The sequence below is a fragment of the Microcaecilia unicolor genome, chromosome 3 (genome assembly GCF_901765095.1).
Source record: "Microcaecilia unicolor chromosome 3, aMicUni1.1, whole genome shotgun sequence".
Taxonomy (NCBI): Eukaryota; Metazoa; Chordata; class Amphibia; order Gymnophiona; family Siphonopidae; genus Microcaecilia; species Microcaecilia unicolor.
In genome coordinates this window covers 495126304-495149796 of record NC_044033.1, presented here as the reverse complement: position 1 = coordinate 495149796, position 23493 = coordinate 495126304, and the positions used below count along the sequence as shown (strand labels likewise).

At 42.7% G+C, this 23493-nt stretch overlaps 1 protein-coding gene across 1 annotated transcript in view; it reads right to left on the bottom strand.

The window, feature by feature from the left end:
- GPR63 (G protein-coupled receptor 63) overlaps window positions 1-23493 on the bottom strand; it is an 88935-nt gene that overhangs the window by 9305 nt on the left and 56137 nt on the right. The window contains exon 2 of the mRNA XM_030195638.1: window positions 22145-22217. The gene's annotated coding sequence lies outside the window, so the exon portion shown is untranslated. The remainder of the gene's footprint in view (window positions 1-22144; window positions 22218-23493) is intronic.

Genomic DNA, 23493 nt, shown 5'->3' with positions numbered 1-23493 from the left:
ATGGACTTGGGAAAATCCACCAGTTATTTCTAGGATGTGCAGCATAAACTCTCTGTTTTACTCTTTTGGGATCTTGCCAGATAATTGTGACCTGGATTGGCCACTGTTGGAAATAGGATACTGGACTTGATAGACTTTTGGTCTGTCCCGGTACGGCAATACTTATGTTCTTATGAATATAGGCACCTTCTTTTCTTTATAGAATACCAGTATTACAGTAAAAATATGCACTTTTAAATTTAGATTCTTCTCCAGCTATAGAGCTGGCATGTATACATGTAAATGCCAGAGAGACATGCATAATTCTCAAGTGTGACTCCTACCCATGTGCTACCCAGACTCTGTCCATGTATGATATGCACATATTTACAAAACAGTGCTTAGACAGAATTTTAGCATATTCGTTCATATGTGCACCCATACATCCATACATGACATTATTCTAATGACACAGGTAAGTAACTTTTAGTATGTATACACCTGTCCTGTTAATGCTCAGGTACATTCCTTAGATAAGAAATGCACTTACAAGATTACTAAATATCCCTAAGCTCATTTCTTTTTGAAAAATATCAAAAAAAGTTAAGCCTTTCCTATTTATCTGAATATTTTTTTTTTACACACTGTACTGTGCTACCACGCAAAGTGAGGGATATCATCTATGGAAGAGTTAAAATTTGACACATAAGTAAACAAACAAAAAGGGATATGAGCTGTAACCATTCAAATATTAAAAATAAAAAGTGTCAGTCAGTGACAGGAAGCATTTAAACATACAGTGATATCTCTCTTCATTTTCAGTCAGTCACTACTTATATAACAAGAAGCTAAGTGCCACAAATTACATTTAGTGTATAAAATGCAATAAATAGGAGAGAGAGAGGGAAAAGATCTGCCTGATCTAGGAGTATCAGTATCCCTAACAATTGTCACAGACACCAGTTAAAGAAACAGATAAATTCACATGAGTAGGATGACACAACACCATAAGCAGGCAATAACCAGGCACGCTGCACATTAAAGATTTTAAATACATGCCTTGGGAATACTACAAATCAAGATGTCAAAAGTCAAAGCAGCTAGAAAGTCTGTAATCTACAATGATCTGGAATACTAAAAACATTCAGAATTTGCATTAAAAAAAAAAAAAAGAAAGGCTTATTGTTCAGCCCGGCTGTAGTGTGCTGAAGGTATCTAGCAGAGCAATGCACACAGTCATATCATCACATAGTAACATAGTAGATGACGGCAGAAAAAGATCTGCACGGTCCATCCAGTCTGCCCAACAAGATAACTCATATGTGCTAATTTTGTGTATACCCTACTTTGATTTGTACCTGTGTTCTTCAGGGCACAGATCGTATAAGTCTGCCCAGCACTATCCCTGCCTCCCAACCACTGGCTCTGGCACAGATCGTATAAGTCTGCCCAGCACTATCCCCGCCTCCCAACCACCAGCCCCGCCTCCCAACCATCGGCTCTGGCACAGACCGTATAAGTCTGCCCAGCACTATCCCCGCCTCCCAAACACCAGCGACAAGTCACACCTGACAAGTCACAAAGTTTGATCTCTCTTGGCTGTTGCATAAACATAACATATACATTTCCATTTAACAAAAAGGGATGCTTCAAATGACACCAAAGATAAAACATTCCCCCAAAGGAAGTATTTCTTTCCCTTTCGCTCATTGCCAGGGCTGGTAATAGGGTCTCTGGTGACACCTGCAAATTATCTGTTGGTGCCCCCCCCGGGTCCAGCATCTCCCTTCTCTTTTCTCCCTTCCCCCACCCCCTTCTTCAGCACAGTGAAAGGTTCTTTTGGGGGTTTTTGTTTTTTTTACTCGACAGCTTTTTAATTTATTTGAAAGCTTCCCATATGTCGATATAAATATCATGAAATAAAACTGAATATCACTAACACTGCTTGAAAATTATTGTAGCTGGTGGAAACAGCACTAATAAAGGCTATATTTTGTGCTCCTTTTTCTACAGTGATCTGTACAATATAGTAAAAGATCGCCAAATTTCAGTGAGGATATCCTGTTTACTCATGGGTTCATCTTAACTGATGCTGTAAGCCTGGTGTTATAAAGACTGGAAGTAAAATTAAACTCTCCCTTCATTGAGGAACATGGAATCACATCTTCACCTCATCTCTTTTGTACAAATGGATTATTATGTTTTGAGCATGTTTCAGGGACAAGTGGTTTTCATAAGTCAAAATAATAAAAGTATTTTCGTTCATGCAGATCTCTCATTTGTGTTAATAATATGGAACATATGGGACATGCTGGACATGGCCATAGCACAGGCTGAACAATAGCCTGCATTGACTGTGTGTTAAGCTAGGCCTCAAAAGGTTTAAAAGGACAAACAGTAAAGTGCTTACAATTGTACATTTGCTAAAGTGCTAAGGCTAGCAGATGTTCTTTTGAGAGCTTTTGCAACATGGGCCTACAAGCAAGTAAATGTTGTTTGTTAGCAGTCTGCTAAGGAACCGAAATATGATTTCATTAGAAAATGGTTTATAGACTCTGATGATTTAGGGGAATTTTTGACGTAGTCAAACAGGTGGTAAGGAATAAACAGAACCTGCGGTTAAAAGGACATCTATGTTGCAAATGAGAATGACCCTGATGACCTAGGTGAAATTACTGTAAATGACAGATTGAGCAAGTTTTGGTAACTAATAGCCGAGTCTATGGAAATTCACTAATGCTGAGACAAAGCAGTGGCGTTCCTAGGGGGGGGCTGGCACCCGGGGCGGATCGCCGATTCGCCCCGCCCCCGGGGTGCAGTGCCCCCCCCCCGGCGAAAGGACACCCCCACGAAGGAACACCCCCCCCCCCCCGCCGGGTGCACGCCGCCGGTGGGGTGCCGCGCGCGCCTGTCCTCTGTTGTTCCATGCTTCTTCTCTGCCCCGGAACAGGAAGTAACCTGTTCCGGGGCAGAGAAGAAGCATGGAACAACGGAGGGCAGGCGCACCCGGGGCGGACCACCCCCCCACCCCCCCCCCTAGGAACGCCACTGAGACAAAGTATTTTGATACTGGGTAAAATAGCAATTAAGAGAAATATGTATGATGCAAATGCATGTGATTTTAAGGGTATATAACTGACAGCCTAAATCATTGACGATTAGAGAGGTAATACTGTGTATTCGCATTTAGCATCCAGTTTACCGCTCTCATTTGAGAAAAGCTTGTGGACTATCTTGACTGATTCTGATTTGATGTACTGCCTAATCTGAAATAATCATATGCCAGTGTAACTCTAATTGGTAAGTTTTAATAAAATGCTTCTTCTCATATTAATAACAGCCTTCTGACTCTGATTCTCCTTCTTTTAGTAATTTATAATACAGTTTATTTGTATCGGTGGTGGAAACTGTTAGCATCTATACAGACTTGTGTTTATTTTACCTAAAGGAGGTCAGATTAGTTGGAGTCATTATTCATTTGCTTAAACATAACTAAATGGGCCGTAAGCCCCTAATGCAGTCCATTGGTTAAGGTTTGTCTTATACTGTGCCAAAACCTGCCCTCCCCCTCCCCCTTCCGCTGCAGCTGCCGCCGTTGTCACCGCAGCCACCCCCCTCCCGTATACCACAACTCCTACACACTACAGTACTACCTTTAAGGACCCGCCCGTCCTGGTGGTGTAGCGGCCCCTGCAGCTGCGCTACTACGTCTCTGCTTTGTTCTTTTGCTCCACCATACTTAAAAAATGGCTGCCAAGACTGCCGCCGGAAGCCTCACAGCCATTTTTAAAACACAGCGGCGCTGCCCACAGCGCAGAAGAGCAAAGCAGAGATGGAGTAGAGGCAGTGGGCAGGAAAGAGTGGGATTCTTCCCTGCCTCTGTAGCCGCAGAGGCCACTGCACCACCAGGGCGGGCCCTGGCCTTCAAGGTAGGTCTTGGGAGGGTTGTAGTGTGCGGCGGCAGTGGCCAGTGCGGCGCAGCGCAACAGGTATGCATGGCAGTTTCTGGCACCCTTCGAATGTTGGCACCCCCCTGCCATGCGTGCCCTGCTTACTGCTTTCCACCGGCCCTGCTCATTGCAAATGAAGAAATCATTAGATGGCTAGCTCTGTTCCACTACTCAAGAAAAGGGACTTAACTGGTATTTGGGAACCACAATTCACAAAAAGCAGGTCACCAGGTAATTTTATGACAGGGTACCTAGGCTGTCAAGGCACATAAGTGCATATATTGTCTGATGCAGAATTCTCTAGATGAGAGGAAGCATCCAGGCTGTCCAATGCATCACAGGGTCCCCTCCACTTTGCCTGACTGGGCATGACTCCTAAGGGCCCTTCATCTCTTCTGTTTCCAAGGTTGGACAGGATGGGATGAGACTAGGCCCACAGCCAACCGAGTAGCCATGTTTTAAATCAACAAACAAGGAGGCTCAAAGTCCCTCTGCTTACATCCAGAGGCTCAATAAAACGTGGAACTTGGCCTGCACCATACCAATAACCTTCCATGCAGCTTACCTGCCCGTAAATTACAATCAGATCACAACCTGCTCAGCCGCATACTGGATCCCTACGAGTGTATACTAGGGACATAGAAAAATGTGGGACGGAGGTTCTGGAAGCCAAATTTAGGCTCTTCAGTAGAAAGATCCTCCAGGGTAGCATTTTCAGAAATGCTCCCTCTTCCACACACAGGATCCAAGAAGCAAGCAGAGGTACAAAGTCACAATGCATGGTTGAGATGATGGTGCAGGGATGAAGGATTTAGATTTGTTAGGAACTGGGCAACATTCAGGGAAAGGGGAAGCCTGCTCTGAAAGGACTGGCTCCATCTTAACCGGGATGGAACCAAGCTGCTGGAGCTAACATTTAAGAAGGAGAGAGAGCAGCTTTCAAACTAGAATGGAATGGAAAGCAGTCACTCGGGAATGCATGGTTTGGAGTGGGTTATACTTGAAGGATACTATTAAAACAGGACATTTAGGGAATCCCAATAGAGAGGTTTCAGCAACTGTGAAACAAAGCCAGGAATGTTTAAGGTGAGACAAGAAGCAAATTATCCCCATCAACTTCTAAGCAGCTTGTAGATGCAAGGAAAAAACACAATTTCAAGTGTCTGTACACAAATGATAGAAGCCTAAACAAATAAGATGAGTGTGTTAGAATATATAACACTAAACGAAGAGGTAGATATAGTAGGAATTTCTGAGACCTGGTGGAAAGAGTACAATCAATGGGACACTGTGGGCCCGATATTCAGCTGGCAGCAGGCAGCGTGTTTACTGTCCACCGCCGGCGTTAAACCTGGATATTCAATGCCAGTCATCGGAAATAGCAACCAGCATTGAATATCCGGGTTTATTTTAGCCGCTAAAAAGTTAACCGGCTATGCTGAAATTCAGCGCTAACCGATTAAGTTTCTAGCGGCCAAAGACAGGCCTGCTATTTAAATGGCCTATTTTGACAGCTCAACATAGCCGGTTTGGCGCTCAGTATCAGCACCTAACCTGCTATGTCGCAGGAGAGATTACTAAGCTTGACTCAGGAGAGAGGCCTTAGGGTGTTGCTGTCAGAGGATCTAAAGGTGAAGAAACAATGTGACAAGGCGACGGCTGTGGCCAGAAGGATACTAGGCTGCAAAGAGAGGGGTATATCCAGCAGAAGAAAGGAGGTGTTGATGCCCCTCTACAAGACGTTGGTGAGGCCCCACTTGGAGTATTGTGTTCAGTTTTGGAGGCCATATCTTGCTAAAGATGTAAAACGAGTGGAAGCGGTGCAAACAAAAGCTACAAAAATGGTATCAGATTTGCATTGCAAACCATACGAGAGACTTGCCAACCTGAACATGTATACTTTGGAGTTAAGGAGAAACAGGGGGGGACATGATACAGATGCTCAGATATTTGAAAGGTATTAATCCGCAAATGAACCTTTTCCGGAGACGGGAAGGTGGTAGAACTGGAGGACAGCAATTGAGATTGAAGGTGGGCAGACTCAGCAGTAATGTCAGGAAGTATTTTTTCATGGAGAAGATGGTGGATACATGGAATGCCCTCCTGTGGGAGGTAGTGGAGATGAAAACGGTAATGGAATTCAAACGTGTGGGATAAACACAAATGAATCCTGTTCTGAAGAAATGAAACCACAGAATCTTAGCGGAGATTGGGTGGCAACACCAGTATTTGGGAAGCAAAACCAGTGCTGGGCAGACTTCTGCGGTCTACACCCTGATCGTGACTGAATAGATATGGATAGGCTAGAGTGTAAATTTTACAAGAACAGTGCTGGGCAGACTTCTATGGTCTGTGCCCTGAGAATGGCAAGGACAAATCAAACTCGGGTATACATATAAAGTATCGCATACCATGTAAAATGAGTTTATCGTGTTGGGCAGACTGGATGGACCGTTCAGGTCTTTATCTGCCGTCATTTACTAAGTTACTATTTAATATAAAGCCTGCTGTCCTCAGAGAACACCTGCAACAGGTAAGTACCTTAGCTTTCTCCAAGGACAAGCAGGCTTATTTATTCTTACAAGTGTGGAATCCCTAGCATTCAGGCTCACTCACTACAAACACTGATCAATTGGGCCTCACAACAGCGAGGACATAACACAGATTAACCTGAAACTATATACAACTAAATGAGAGTGAAGCCTGGAACAGAGTGGAGTTGGAGTCCAGACCCCAAACAGACTCTGTAACACTGTTTGCCTGAACAGACTGTTGCATCGGGTATCCTACTCAAGGCAGTAGTGTGATGTGATAGTGTGGACTGAAGACGTTGGAGCCTTGCAAATTTCTTCAATGGAGGCTGACCTCAAGTGGGCTACTGACGCAGCCATGGCTCTGACATCATGAGCCGTGATATGCTAGCCCAGCCTGGGCATAAGTGAAGGAAATGCAATCTGCCAGCCAAATTGAAATGGTGTGTTTCCCATCCTGTTGGGATCAAAAGAAATAAAAAGTTGGATGGACTTTCTGTGGGCCTGGTCCGCTCCATACAGTAGGCCAATGTTCTCTTGCAATCCAAGGTGTGCCAGCTGCTTTCACAAGGATAGGCATGAGGTCGGGGAAAGAATGTTGTCAAGACAATCGCCTGGTTCAGATGGAATTCTGACACTACCTTTGGCAGGAACTTAGGATGAGTGTGGAGGACTAGTCTGTTGTGATGAAACTTAGTATAAGTTGCATCCACCACTAAAGGCCTGAAGCTCACCGACTCTACAAGCTAAAGTAACAGCCACCAAGAAAATGACTTCCAGGTCAAGTATCTCAGATACAGGAAGTCAGAAGCTCAAAAAGAGCTTTCATTAGTTGGGTGAGAAAGACACTGAGGTCCCATGAAACAGGTGGAGGTTTGACTGGAGGCTTTGACAAAAGCAAACCTCTCATGAAGCAACAACTAAAGGCTGTCCAGTGATGGCTTACCTTCTACATGCTGATAAGCACTAATAGCACTAAGGTACGCCCTTACGAAGTTGGTCTTCAGACCAGACTCTAATAGGTGTAGAAGGTATTCAAGAAGGGTCTGAGTAGGGCAAGCAAGGGGAACTAGGGCCTTGCTCTCACACCAGACAGCAAACCTCCTCCATTTGAAATAGCAGCACCTCTTAGTGGAGACCCAGGAGACGCCCTCCAAAAGACCCAAGGAAGCAAATTCTAGGCTCTCAACATCCAAGCTGAGAGAGCCAGGGACTGGAGGTTGGGATGTAGAAGAAACCCCTCATTCTGCATGATGAGGGTCGGAAAACACTCCAAAGGATAACTCCAGAAGAAGAGGGAACCAAATCTGCCGCGGCCAGTACGGTGCGATCAGAATCATGGTTCCACGGTCTTTATTTTCCTCACTAGATGTATGGGAGGATACATATACAGAAGACCTGACCCCCAACTGAGTCTGTCGTGGGCCTGAAGCCTGGAAAGAGAACTGAGGAACCTTGTGGTTAATCTGAATGACAAAAAGATACACCGAGGGGGTGCCCCACGCTCAGAACAGCTTGCAGGCTATGCCCATATTGAAAGACCACTCGTGTGGCTGCATTATCCTGCTCAGTCTGTCAGCCAGGGTATTGTTTTCACCCGCCAGATAAGTGGCTCGAAGGAACAGGCCATGCTGGCGAGCCCAATGCCACATCCAGACGGCCTCCTGACACAGAGGGTGTGATCCGGTGCCCCTCTGCTTGTTGATGTTTGTTTGAATGAGTACAATTTGATGAGACAGCTGACCTCTGAAAGCCTTTACAGTGTTCCAGATCACCCGGAGCTCCAGGAGATTGATCTGAATATTCGCTTCGTAGGCAGACCAAACACCTTGGGTGTGAAGCCCATCTACATGAGCCCCCCCCCCCCCCCCCCCCCAATCCCAGGAGAGATGCAGCCATTGTCAGCACTTTTTGTGGCTGACGAATTTGAAATGGGTCCCAGAGTCAAATTGGATCAAATGGTCCACCAATGAAGAGAATGTACAATCTCTAGGGACACTTGGATGACATCTTCCAGACTCCCCATGGCCTGATACCACTGAGAAGCCAGGATCCATTGAGTTGATCTCATGTGAAGACATGTCATGGATGTAACATATACTGTGGAAGCCATGTGGCCCAACAATCTCAACACCTGCCTAATTGTGACCTGCTGAGAGACTCAAATCTTGGAAGCGAGTGTGACAAAGGTGTCCAATGTCGTCTCCAGAAGGTAGGTTCGAACCTTCTGCGTATCTAGCAGGGATCCTATGAATTCCAAATGCTGGGCAGGGTGAAGATGGGACTTGGGGTTGTTTAAAATGAACCCTAGTAGCTTAAGAACTCAAATAGTCATCTGCATGGGCTCCTGAGCACCGTCCAGAGAGGTACTGTTTACCAGTCAATCGTCAAGATGGGAGACTCCAAGTCTGCGTAATGATTCTGCAACTACTGCTAGACATTTGGTGAAGATCCTGAGAACTAACACAAGGCCAAAAGACAACACGCGGTACTGAAAGTGGTGTGCTAACAATCGAAATCGAAGATACTTCCGGTAGGCTGGAAGTATCAGGATGTGGGTATATGCATCCTTTAAATCCAGAGAGCATAGCCAATCATTTTTCTGAATCATTGGGAGAAGGGTGACCAGGGAAACCATCCTGAACTTTTCTCAGACTAGAAATTTGTTCAGGGCCCTTAGGTCTAGGATGGGACATATCCCTCCTGTTTTCTTTTGTATAAGGAAGTACCTGGAATAGAATCCATGCCCTTCTTCCTCTGGTGGAATGGGCTCAACCACATGGGCCTTCAGAAGGGCTGAGGGTTCCTCTGCAAGTATCTGCCTGGGCTGAGAGCTGAATGAATGAGCTCTCTGTGGGCAATCTGGAGGTTTTTGAAACCAATTGAGAGTATGTCAGAGACAGCTTATTTGAAGAATGGTCGGAGGTTATAAGGAGCAACCTTTCATGGAAAAACTTCTGCCTCCCTCCCGACCAGCAAGTCATCCGGGACAGACACTTTTACTGTGGCTATGCTCTGCTGAAGCCAGTCAAAATCTCGTCCCTTGCTTTGACTGGGGAGCAGAAGGGGCCTTAGGTGCATGCTGTTGACATGAACAAGTGCACTGAGGCTGAGCCTGAACAGGCTGGTGAGCTGAAGGGTTACACCTACACCTCTGAAAGTAATAGGTACTCCTCTTTGGTTTGCCAAAAGTCCTCCTAGCTGAGGAAGTAGATGCAGAAGGTGCCCAGCGGGAGAAGAGATGATATCAATAAGTTTTTTGATTTGGTCAGCGATCTCCTCAACCTTCTCTCAAAAAAGGTTATCCCCCTGGCATGGGGCATCCACCAAACTCTGCTTAACAGAATGTTCCAAGTCAGAAACATGCAGCCATGAAAGTCTGTGCATTGCTATACTCTGAGCAGAGGTTCTGGATGCCACATCACATGTGTAGTAAACGCTCCTGGCTAAGAATTTTTGAAACATCTTCTGCTGCTTGACAAACTTGCAAAGTGATTCGACTTGCACCAGAGGGAGTGTCTCAGCCAGGACCGACAACTTGCGCACCAAGTTTCGCAAATGTATGCTCATGAAGAGCTGTTACGACTGTATTCAAGAGATGAGCATTGAAGTCTGGTACATCTTCCTCCCAAAAGAATCCAGGGTTCTAGTTTCCATACCTGGGGACACCGAGACATAGACCCTGGAACTCCTGGCTCTTTTGAGAGTGGATTCCACCACCATGGAATTGTGAGGCAACTGACGCTTATCAAACCCAGGTGCGCTGTGGATCCGATACTGGGTGTCGATCTTCTTGAGCATGACCAGGATCAACAGATGGGACTCCCAGTTCCTAACAAGGACTTCCTGGAGTACCTCGTGGAGAGGGACAGTCACAGCCTCCATAGGAGGAGACGTGTACTCCAGAACCTCGAGCATCTTGGCCCTGGGCTCGTCCTCCACTTCCAAAGGAAAGGGAATAGCATCAGCCATTTCCTTAACAAAAGATGGGAATGAAAGGCTCTCCAGAGGACACTTTCTCCTTTCAGGTGAAGGGGAGGGTTCAGAGGTAATTCCATACGGCTCATAAAAGGAAAAGTGCCTTGGATCCTCCTCTGAATCCCATGAGAGCTTATCTTCAGTGCAAGACAATACCTTCTGATGGAAGTGTCGAGACTGAACCTGCCTCTAAGTGGAGTAGCCATGTCCTCAAGAATAGTGTCAAGAAGTCAGTTCCTTCCTCGACTCAGACGAAGCTTCCTTCAACAACGTCAAGGGAGTGCCGGCTTGGGTGGCAGTCGACACCGGAGCCACATGCGGAATTGGTGTCTGAGGCTGCACTGAAGGACGAGGGCTAAGCGGGGCTGCAACAGTAGGCAGGGTAGGTGCAAGCACCCCAATGCTGATGCACACCATTGCATTAGGCCATCCAGGAGCTCAGGGATCAAGGCCTGGAAGTGCTCATCGAGGGCTGACACCGGGAAAGGCTGGGGTGCCAGCTCAGGTTGCATCGGCATCTCCTGTATGGAGGGGGAACAGTCCTCTCGGCGCAGACGCTTCTTGGGTGCCGAATCCTTTGACGCCTCGGAGCTCCCAGCATCATGTGTCGAGGGCAAACAATGATGATGCTTTTCTTGGCCTTTAGCAGATGAGGACGTCAAATACACACGTTGCCTCGGGGTCGGGTCCGATGATGGACAGTCCTAGGGCCCTGCACAGCAGGAGGCCCTGAGGCAGATGGAGACCCACTTGATGCTTAACTGCTCTCAGTATCTAAAGGTTTAGTAGCCAGGCTTACAGACGCTCCCGATGCCGGTGTGACACTCAATGTTGATGCCGATGCAGACGTCAAGGAACTGGACTTGGCTCCAAAAATCTTCTCTCACTGAGCCTCTCTGGAAATCTGGGTCCTCTTCTTCATGCAAAGACAGAAAACACAGTTAGTGGGGCCATGGTCAGGCCCAAGACACTGCAGACAATAAGAATGGGTGTCCTTCCCAAAGATAGTCCGATTGCATTGGGTACAGCACTTAAAGCCACTGGGAACCTTCATGGACATGGAAGGAAAACTTCCTTGGCTAAATTAAGTGAAGCGATGGTGCCTGAAAAAGGGGCAAGGCATGGCAAAACACAAAGGGACAATTTTCGGCTGAAGTCAAGATCTAAAAGCGGCCAAACATTGATGAAAAAGAAAGGAAACTTAAAACCAGGCAAAATACTAAAAATATAAGGGAAAAAAAAAAAAAAGGAGGTTCCACAATTGGGAGCACAAATTTGGCCGGGAAAAAAAAAAAAATCACTGAAAGGCATGAAAAAAGCTCTTTTGGACCGAGCGATGTGAGGAGACGGCAAAAAAATTACACCCTCTCCTCACCGCAGTAGAAAAAGAACTGAAGAGACAGCGTACTCGCAGTGCAAGCATTCACGGTGGGCAGGAAGGCACGAGAGCACACGCAGCACGGGAAGGCACATGAGTATTCGCAGCACAGGAAGGCACGCGAGAATTCATGGTGGGTGGGAAGGCATGCAAGCACGCTCTACTTACACTTGCTATAAGTCCCGGATCGAGCGATGCGGGTCAGCGTCACCCACCTGTGAGAATAAATAAGCCTGCTTGTCCTAGGAGAAAGTCGAATAGAATTGTTCTAGCAAAAACTTTACCCCTATCTGGAAGTGAAGAACTCCATAAAAAAAATAAAAAAAAAAATCAGTAAATGCTTTACAAATCATGTCATGCAGAATAGGAAAATGTTTTAAATCATTTTGTTTACATCAATGCAGTTCTACAAGGGTTAAAATACAGCAGCAGCAAGGGTAGTTCTTTGATATTGGAAGACAGCTCAGCTGCCACTTCATTTACAGCAGAAGCCTGTTTCCTTAGCAACCCAATAATGCATCTGGTAGCATACAGTGATATGCTCCAATATCACGTACTTCTCCCTAAAACAAATCTCTAGGAAAAAAAAGCCAATAAACCAGTCCATAAATACTTGGACGTATGTGAACAATGAAGCAATGATTTTTAATGCTATTTTCTTCATCAAAATAGCAAAGACATGAAAATCCCATCCATTCAAACAGCAAAACAATATATTGTGGGGTTAGACCCTTTACTGAATCAGATCTTTTGGTTGGATGGGATTTTAAGGTGTTTAATGTTTTTTTTTTTCTGGTACTCTTTTGAAGCCTCTAGAGCGTTATGTACAAAGTGAAAACACCCAAACCTGCTAACTAGATTGTTGGATTTGCTTTCCAAGCATATAAAATCTGTAAGACTGAGAAGTAATTCCATGAAGTGGACAATTTTATAAATGGCACCTAGATTAAGATGCCATAAAGCCACCTACTTAGGCTTTATTTTATAAAGACACAGACACCTATGCACTTTTATACAATACTAACTTAAGTAGCAGAAATTGCACCTTGAATACAGGCACAGACATCTACACCTGCATACTGTAAAATGCCTGGGATGGTGTCAAAGGCAACTGAACAGTATGGTGTCTTCTCCATGTTGGATTACCATCAGCCTGGATTCACATAACTAACCGAGCCCTGGGTTACCAACAAGCAGATAAGTGTCTGGTTTTGTGGAAATTGGACTTGTGGAAAATTGACTTGTGGAAAGATTGTGTGGGTTAAATAAGCCTGCAATTTTTTTGAGGCCATTGTATATTTTGTGGGTTTAACAAGCATGCGATTTTCCTAAAGTTCTTGTTCATCTTGCAAAACAGGGCGGCTAGTTTTAGTTTAAGGGGCCAGGCTTTAAGTAATTGATGAGTGGTTTTGGGGGGATACAAGATTTATTTGATTAGAAGAGGGGTGTTTCACCTTGTTTAACTCTGTAGTTAGTGAAGGAGAAGGAGAGTTTTTATGCCATCCGTTTTTCTCATGTAATTATGAGTTTTTGCGGTTGGCTTTTTTTCTTTTCCTCACTGGAACCAGTGATAGTACTCTACTCCTACATTTAAACAGTGGACCAAGCTAATGCAGCAGTGTGTTCCCTATGAGGAGGTTTGAGGTTCCTTGTTATTTACTAGAGATGAACCCGATTGCGGAATATTGAGTTACAGGGTGTTACACCACTGAATTCTATTTATTTTTCAAACCAATTTTGGGTAGTAGTGCTATTTTATAAGAGCAATGTGATATTTTTACATTGCCAGGTACACGTGAAACAGAAGCATAGCTAGACGTGACATTTTTTTTTGCGGGGGGGGGGGGGGCAGAGTTAACATGATGGGGGGACTGGGCATATAGGTATGAGCAGTGCTTGGTATACCCTAAATAATGCCTTGCAGCGCACTTGATAAGTAAACAGTCTGTCCTGTGTCAACATAAACCACGTACACATTTTATGGAAACCTTGAAAACTCTGACACCGTTAAATAAAGTTGTATTATTCTATAACTTTAACTTTGTCATTATAGTAATCTTGAGTCTGGTCAATCTCTTAACACATATCACAGTATCCTGGAAAATAATTATTGCAGTGGCACATATCCCTCAACCAAAATGATAAAGGGGAACTCCTCCCATATGAGAAAAGGCTAAAGAGGTTAGGACTCTTCAACTTGGAAAAGAGATGGCTGAGGGGGGAGGGGGTTATAACTGAAGTCTATAAAATCCTGAGTGGTGTAGAATGAGTAAAAGTTAATCGATTTTTCATTCTTTCAAAAGGCACAATTGCAGATTTGGGCAAAGCACTAATTCCTCAGATTCAAAAAGTGAAACAGGAAGTTGTTTGTATAGAGGAGAGAAGGTAAAGCAATTGAATGTTAAAGTTGAGAAACAAGATAAGGAAGTACAACGACTGCAAGAAGTTCAAAACAATATGGTGAAAGATTTAATTAATCTAAGAAGAAAGGCAGAGATAATGGAAAACTTTTCATAAAGTAATAATCTGCGATTTATAAATTTTCCTTTGTTGGACAATGTGGCTCCTAGAGAGATGTTGAAAACATACTTTAAAGATATCTTACAGATTAGTGAAGAAAATATACCTCCTTTAGCGCAAGTTTTCTATCTTCCATCTAGACAACAACAAATATTACAAAATCAACCCCTGGATGTTACAGCTTTCTTAGAAACTTCAGACTCTGAACAAGTAACACCAGCCACGTTGTTGGCTACAGTTGTTTTGTCTTCTGATAAACTATGGATATTAAAATTGTTTTACAAAAATCGTGGAAAAATTTTCAAAGGGTTAAAAATTAGTGTATATCCTGATATATCAAAGGACACACAAGTGCGCCGGAAAAGATTTCTTCAAAAAAAGCAGGAAACGATTCAGCTGGGAGCGACTTTCTTTTTAAAATTTCCGTGCAAGTGTTTGGTCACATACCACTCTGAAAAGTTTGTGTTTTATGACCCATCCCAACTCGAGACATTTATTACATCTAGGAAGACTGTTGGAATAGTAATTCCAACTAATGATGTTGCTTGAAATTGGAATATAGTGTCCTTTGTACACCTCTGCCACTCTTTTTGAAATTGTTTATTTCTAATTAATATACCTTCAATGATGTTTGTATTTTGAACTCCCCACTTGTGGACTTGTATTGGTTTGAGGGAAATTTCATGTATGACACTTTTTCTTATATTGTAACCTCATTATATCCAATTTTTCTGAACAAGTTTGTATACTTGAAAAATTGAAATTTAATAAACAAATTAAACATAAAAAAAAAAAAGGCACAAAGACAAGAGGATACTCAATGAAATTACACGGAAATACTCTTAAAACAAATAGAAGCAAATCTAGCATACCACCATAGCACTTACTTCCAAGAGTCACACAACAAAGGCCTACGAAGGAAAAGGTAATGCAGTAAACATATCAGTGGATATAAGAACATTAATGTCAGGCTCATTTTCAAAGCACTTAGCCTCCCAAAGTTCCATAGAAACCTATGGAACTTAGCTTCCCAAAGTGCTTTGAAAATATGCCTCTTTATCTACTAAACAAACTGGATTACTACAGATCGATTCTACACAATGATCAGAATAACTGGCCTCTTTGACACAGATAGACCCCCACCAAGCATGGGATAAGTACCAACAAACTAAAGATAGGAATATGTAGACAACAATTAAACTAAAACCCCAGGAAGCTGGACTCTGCATACAGTATAACACCACAGAACTAGAGTAATGCATTTCCTCTCTACTGTGCAAAATATAAAGACAGCAGATGTAAACTTAAAAATGAACACATTCCACTCACAAAATTAAAAATTAATACATAAAATTAAAACTAGAGAGAAAATAAGGTGATACCTTTTTATTTGACTAATTTAATACATTTTTTTTAAACCTTTCAGGGGCCAAAACCTTCCTCAAGTCAGGAAAGTTTACTTACCTAAGCAATTTAGATTTTGGCCTCCGAAAGCTAGTCAAAAGTGTATTTAGTCCAATAAAAAGGTATCAATTTATTTATTTTATTTTTATTAACTTTAATATAGACTAACATGCCACATTATTTGATCCTAAATTTAAAAATAAAATTACTTTTTTCTACCTTTGTTGTCTGGCCTTTTAATTTTTCTAATTGTAGGTCACAATCTGTGGTTACTGTTGTCCTATCTTCTCATAACTCTTTCCAGGGTCTCCTATTCACTTGTCATTTTCCTCTCTGTGTCTTCTTCAGCTCTTCCACTACATCCATGTCTGACATTGTTATTTTCCATTCACCATTCTTCTGTTTTACTGTTTTTCTCTGTCCACTCAGATTTCGTTCACCACTCTTGGTACCCAGTCATTAATCTCCCTCCCCCTTTTTTGTTTACCTGCATCTACCTACAGCTTTCAATCTCTTTCACTCAGGCCCTCCCCTTTTGCTAGTCTATTTCCCCAATCTGTCACCAACTCTTCCCTCTCACCCCTCCCCCCCCACCCAGACATATAACATCTCCTATCTGTGTGTCTCTCTCTTTTTTCTCTTCCTAGACATCAAATACCTTTACAGAAATGAGAAAAGGGTAATATCTGGAGAGCTTTGTATACCAATGCCCATAGTATGGGAAACAAATTTCTAGATCGAGAGGCTGTAATGGTAGAAGCTGACTAGGATTTAGTGGAGATCATAGGGACGTGGTTCATGAAGAACCATGACTGGGATATGGTTTTACCTGGCTATAATCTATTCAGAAAAACAAGGTAGGAAAAAAAAAAAGAAGTGTGGAGAAGTGGCATTATGTGTTAAGAATAACATTAAAGTGACAGAATTGCAGGACATATGGGGTAAGGAAGAAGCATTGTGGGTTAATTTGGAAAGTGAGAATGGAAAATGTATTTACACTGGTGTGATATACAGACCTCCTTCATAGTCAGAAGAAATGGAGAGAGTTAATTGAAGCAAAACAGCAAAAGTAGAGGCTGACAAATGCGCAAACCAATAGGGAGATACTCAAAAAACAGTTTATTCAGAATATTCATATCAATATCAAGGACCCGACACGGTATGTGTTTCGGCGCCAAAGCACCTGCCTCAGGGGTCACAATCAACTTTCTACAAAAAAAACAGGAAAAATGTTGATTTATTCTGAATAAACTGTTTTTTGAGATTATCTCCCTATTGGTTTGCGCATTTGTCAGCCTCTACTTTTGCTGTTTTGCTTTGACTTTCCGTGGAGGCTCCTCCTGTCTTCTTTGAGAGTTAATTGAAGACATTCACCAGATAGCTATGAAAGGGGAAGTACTAATTAATAGGTGATTTCAATATGATGGACATTGGGGATCTTGGATTCTCTACAAGAAAAGCTGTTCTAGCTGTTGGTAATGAAACCCATACAGGATGAAGCTGTTCTAGACCTGGTGCTTACAAATGGGGAGGATGTTTCTCATGCTTGCGACCTTCGTCGGAGGAACTGTATTGGCTGCTTAGGGAGCAGCTTTCATCTTCTTCTGCAGCCTGCATGTTCGCATCAGACTGCTGGATGGGTTTTCTCTCTCATCCTGTTGCCTCTGTCCATTCCTCTGTATCCTCGGCAGGCAGCGGAGGGTTTAGCCGCTCGGGCTCCGAATCTCATCTGAAGACCTTCCTACCGTCATATTTATGGCCCATTTTGTTTCTTTTATCTAATCAATTTCTGCTTTCCCTTCCCTTCTCCTTTTGATTCTCTGCCCTCTTAACTGCCATTGTACTTGATTTCACAGTTCATTGTAAGCTGCTTTGAGGCTGCTTTAAGTGGTATAAAGCGAGGTATAAATGTTCTGAAATAAATGTTATGGTGGGAAGATCATTTGGCATCTAGTGATCACCAAATGGTGTGGTTCAATATTAAGAGACAGGACAAGAGGGTTTATTCAAGATTGAAGGTTCTAGACTTCAAAAGAACTAACTTTGTCAAGATGGGGGAATACCTCAAGAAATAGTTAGTTGGATGGGAACAGCTGAAGGAAGTAGAACAGCAGTGGGAAAAACTGAAAGGAGCTATTTTAAATGTGACAAGCCTTTATGTTAGAAAAGTACATAAAAGTAAGAGGAAAAGGCAGCTGCTTTGGTTCTCAAATGTAGTAGCTGAAAAGGTAAGAGATAAAATGTTAGCTTTCATAAATTACAAGACATCACGAAAGAGGAAGCCAAGCAAAATTATCTAGAAAAGTTGGAAAAGCTGTCAGGAAAGCAAAGATGCAAATGGAAGAATAGATAGCTAATATGGTAAAAATGAGGGACAAGACATGTTTTTAAAATATGTAAGTGATAGGAGGAAGTGTCAAAATGACACTGTGAGAATCAAGAGTGAAGGGGAGGAATATAGAAACATAGACAGATAAAAATCATATGACCTATCCAGTCTAACCATCCATGCCATCTACTCTATCACTCCCTTAAAGATCCTATGTACTTGTCCCAAGCTCTCTTGAATTCAGATACTGTTTTCAACTCCACCACTTCCACTGGGAGGCCATTCCATGAAATTACCACCTTCTCCATGAAGAAGTATTTCCTCAGGTTACTTCTGAGTCTATTCCCTTCCACCTTCATCCTATGCCCCCTCATTCTAGAGCTTCCTTTAAATTGAAAGAGACTTGCCTCCTGTGCATTTATGATGCGTAGGTATTTAAATGTCTCTATGTTATTCCCCTTCTCCTGCCTTTCTTCCAAAGTATACATATTGAGATCTTTAAGTCTGTCCCCATATGCTTTATAATGAAGACCACGGACCATATTAGTAGTCACACTCTGGACCGACTCCATCCTATTTATATATTTTTGAAGGTGCTATCTCCAGAACTGTACACATTATTCCAAATGAGGTCTCACCAGAGTCTTATGCAGGGGCATCCTCACCTCCTTTTTCCTACTCGCCATTCCTCTCCCTGTTCTAGCTTTTGCCATTGCCTTTTCTACCTAATTGTAATCATATGTGTTGATCATAAGGTGGCCAATCAAGCCCGCTCCTCTTTTATGTACAAATGTTCTTCACCCCCTAAACCAGTGGTTTCCCAACCTGGTCTTGGAGGCACCCCAGCCAGTCAGGGTTTCAGGATACCCACTCATGAATATTCATTGTAGATATACTGAAAACCCCTGACTGGCTGGGGTGCCTCCAGGAACAGGTTTGGGAACCACTGCCCTAAACTGTACCATTCCCTCAGGTTTTTGCAGCCCAGACAAATGACCCTGTATTCCTTTAGCATTAAATCTTAGCTGTCACATGTAGCAGCTGATAAGGATAAAGATGAACTGCTGAACAGTTATTTCTGTTCTGTGTTCATGGCTGAAAAGCCTGACCGCAGAAAACAAATGCTAATGTGAATGGATGTATGGTAAACCAGGACCAATTCTCAGAAGACTGTGTTCATGAGAAGCTAGCTTAACTAAATAGACAAAGCAATGGGGCCTGATGGGATACATCTGAGGGTAATCAAGGAACTCGAAGAAGTTCTGGCAGCTCCATTGTCTGACCTTTCCAATGCTTCCTTAGAGTCTGGAGTGATCCCAGAGGGCCGGAGAAGGGCAGAAGTGGTCCCTCTTTATAAGAGTGGAAGTAAGGAGGAGGTTGAGAATTACAGGCCGTTGGTCTGATCTCAGTGGTTAGAAGTGTTTCCATTAGTTTACTCACCACCGAGGTCAGACTAACAGGACTGTAATTCTTTGCGGATACCACCAAACTCTGCAAAAGACAGCCCAGAGAGTGTGGATAGCACGAGGGGGGATCTAGCAAAGATTGGTCCAGAAATTGGAAACTAAGATTTAATGCTAAAAAATGCAGAGATATGCACTTGGATTGCAAAAATCCAAGGGAAAGGTAAATTATAGGAAGTGAAGTACTTCTGTGTACGAAAGAAGAGCAGGACTTAGGGGTGACTGTATCGAATGATCTTAAGGTGGCCAAACAGGTAGAAAAGGCGATGATCGAAGCCAGAATGATGGTCAGGTGCATAGGGAAAGAAATAACCAACAGGAAAAAAAATGGTGACAGTGCCCTTGTATAAGTCTATGCTCAAGCTCCACTTAGAATACTGTGTGCAGTTCTGGAGATCACACCTTCAAGAAGATATGAACAGGATGGAGTCGGTCCAGAAGGCAGTTACAAAAACGGTCAGTGGTCTCTGTCATAAAGCACATGGGAACAAGACTTATAGACCTCAATATGTATACTCTGGAAGAAAGGCAGGAGAGAGGGGATATAATAGAAACATTTAAATATCTCCGTGGCATTAATGTACAAGAGATGAGTCTTTTTCAAATGAAGGAAAACTCTGGAATGAGAGGGCATAGGATGAAGTTAAGAAGTTATAGGCTCAGGAGTAATCTAAGGAAATACTTTTTCACAGCGGAAAGGGTGGTGGATGTGTGGAACAGCCTCCCGGTAGAGGTGGTGGAGACGAGAACTGTGTCTGAATTTAAGAAATGTACGGGACAAGCATGTGGGATCCCTTAAGGAGAGAAAGAGAGACTGGATGCTGAGGATGGGCAGACTGGAAGGGCCATTTATAGTTAATTTCATTTGCTATACCGCTAAGTTTAAATACATAAGATCACAGCAGTTTACATTCCAATGAAAGTATACCATCGGTACATACCACCAAGAAGGGCTTTTCACATGGGCACGTCACCATGGGGATCCTGCTTGAAATGTGGATACAGCGGAGCGACACTAGGACACATGTTTTGGTCATGTCCCGGGACGCTGAGATTTTGGATACAATTAGTGCAGTATATCTCACGCCTATGGAATAGCACATGGACATGTGCACCTTCAATGTTGTTTGGACAGTTAAAGTTGGGACACCCTGTTCAAAAAGGTTATAGGGCATTTGCCAATAAAGCCATTATAGTGGCCAGGCACGTTATCTTACAAGACTGGTTGTCATATAGTGATCCCACCATTTCTAAATGGAGGGCACAGATGATTCACATGCTGCGTATAGAACGAATGGGTGTTGCAGATATGAACTCTAACGAAGGAGAGGAACCAAAGACGATAAGGGCACCCTTCCGGAACACACTTACTTCCGCAGCCAGAAGTTATCTACTGAATATATAACAGTTGAAAATGGAGGGGGGAGGGTGGGGAAGGAAGGGGATAGAAAGAGAAGGGTAGAACATTTGTATAAGATTCCATGGTATAAAGGTAATGCAAGAGAGGTTGGGGCAAGGGTGGGTAAGGAATAGAGGGTTAGGCGGTGAGGTGAAAATAAAAAGCAGACAAATAGATATGTATGATGGAATTAATGTAAACAGTTTATTAATGTTTGTAACATGTTACTGTCAATGGTATACTAATAAAGAAGATTTAAACATAAAAAGTATGCCATCGTGTGTCTACGTTGCTATGTTTCTAGGTGTACCCTATGTACATGTGTATATTTCCTGGCTAGATACCCTGTTATAAACTTACCTTCAGCATATCCATTGTGTGGGAGAAGATGAATTGGTTACAGAAATGTTAGTCAACTCTTCTACATTCTGTCTCATATCATGGTGTAAAAAAAACAGTTCTGCTTTCATTCAATAAAATGTGTGTAAACTTTTTCCCAGTTTTAATTTTTGGCCAGATTTGGTTTCCACAGGAGGTTGCCTCCTGTAAGAATAAAAGTTTTTTCTGTCAGCAAAATGGACATTGTGCGGGTAATTCTGTAACAGGGAGCCTAGGGTAACAGGAAACAGGGTAGGCTTATTTCAAGTAAATTCTATAAAGAAAATTAGGGACCTACTTTTTAAAATATAACACATGAGAAAGCGGCAGAAAAGGCCCTTAATTTAATGCGCAATCACATATACCAGCCCTATAGCTGGTGTAAATGCCTGAGCACAGAACACATGTTTACGAGCATATTTGTGTGATCACTCATGTTCAGCCCAAAACTTCACCTATGTGCACGCTCACCAGCAAAGCACACAGCATGAAAACATGACACGCACTCTTCCACTAGTTAGTATCCTATAAGAAGCAACTTTTGCATGTTAATGATTAGAATACTGCAAAGTACAAACCTATGTTAGAGAAAAGGAAGAGAACCAATCAATCACCAATTATACAAACTGTTTCTGACCTGAGAGAGTGTATAATTGGTGAATGACTACAACACTGCCATTTATAAACCTTCCCTGCTGCTTAAAACTAAGCGGCTCTTTATACAATTACCCACCCTATGTCAAAGGCTCCTCGACCTTCATTACAGCTCTCAGTGACTCTAACTCTCCCTTAGGGATACAGAAATGTGCATTCTGTGCACTGTGTGATTTCTTACCTGCAAATTTACTGAGCATGATTCAGAGAATGATCTGGGCAGCAGAGTCTTTCAAAGCTGCAAAGGACAGAACCTGCCAAGTAAAATGAACAAAACTAATATTAAGCTCATGCTTAAAACCAATAAAGAGGACACTGAAATTTCAAGTCTAACTGAAGCAGCTCATCCCCAAAAAATCGCATATGTAAATCACACAAAAACATATATACATAGGTACATTCATGCACACACAGCCCGAGTTGCTCCCATTGAAGCTGCTTCCATTATTCAAGATATTAAATCTATCTTTTCCATAAATATGATAGTATCAAAACCCACAAACTGCTGTGCCTTTTGTGTAATTAAGCGTCCCAAACAATTCAAGGTTAAGGAAATAGAACAACATTTATTGGTGGTATTTAGCTGCACATAAGGCAACTATGGAAGTCTTCATGTATTTCGCTCTGCCTCTTTACTCTCCTACACTTTCTGCTCCCTACCATCACTTTCCGCTGCTCTTTACTACATTAATCGATCGCGAATTAAGTTTATAATACCCAAGTTTCATCTTTATTTACTTTTCTCAGTCCTCGGGGCATCACCTCTAAGAGAATATTTACTTGCCTGTTCGCTAATCAAGCAGCAAGTTTGTGGAACTCGCTTTTTACTAATTAAAGAACTTACCCAACTTATGATCTCTTTAAGTATGCTTTCAACAAGTATGTGATAAGGAAATGATTATATCATTATATTTTGTTATATATATTATTTCAGCTATTTTTATTTCTTTTTAAAACTTTGTTACATCCTAGATTTATTTTTTCTAGCATCTTGGTTGTAGCCTGCAATGAACTACGAAACTGGTATTAGCGGGCTATAAGAGACCTAACTGTAACTGTAATCTCCCCTGACCCCTCCACCCACTTCGAGCCAATAGGTGGTGGCAGGGACAGCAATTAAGGGTGTAAATTGCAGGAGGCCCAGGACACACACACACACAGTGCAATCCACTTAAGTGCAAGGGTCTGGGACCAAAGAAATACATGCAGTTAACCGGAGCGTGCACTTAACCTTTGTGACCCAAAGAAGCTTGACATCTGATAAACATATGTACAGTACTGTTTATTATACATACAGTATATAGTCTCCGTTAACTGACGTTAGGCTTACTTGAACTAATCAGTCATAGTCCTCTGTACACTCTTGTGTCTATGAGTTCCATAGACTACGTCTGCCAGATGGTAAAAATTGTCATAGCACTGACATCCAGTGGCCTCCAGATAGGCCCACACGGTGTTGACACTCTCCAGCGCTCTTGCAAAAGTGACAGGAGGTTGTTGAATTTCGTCAGCATGGGCCTCGCTGCTCAT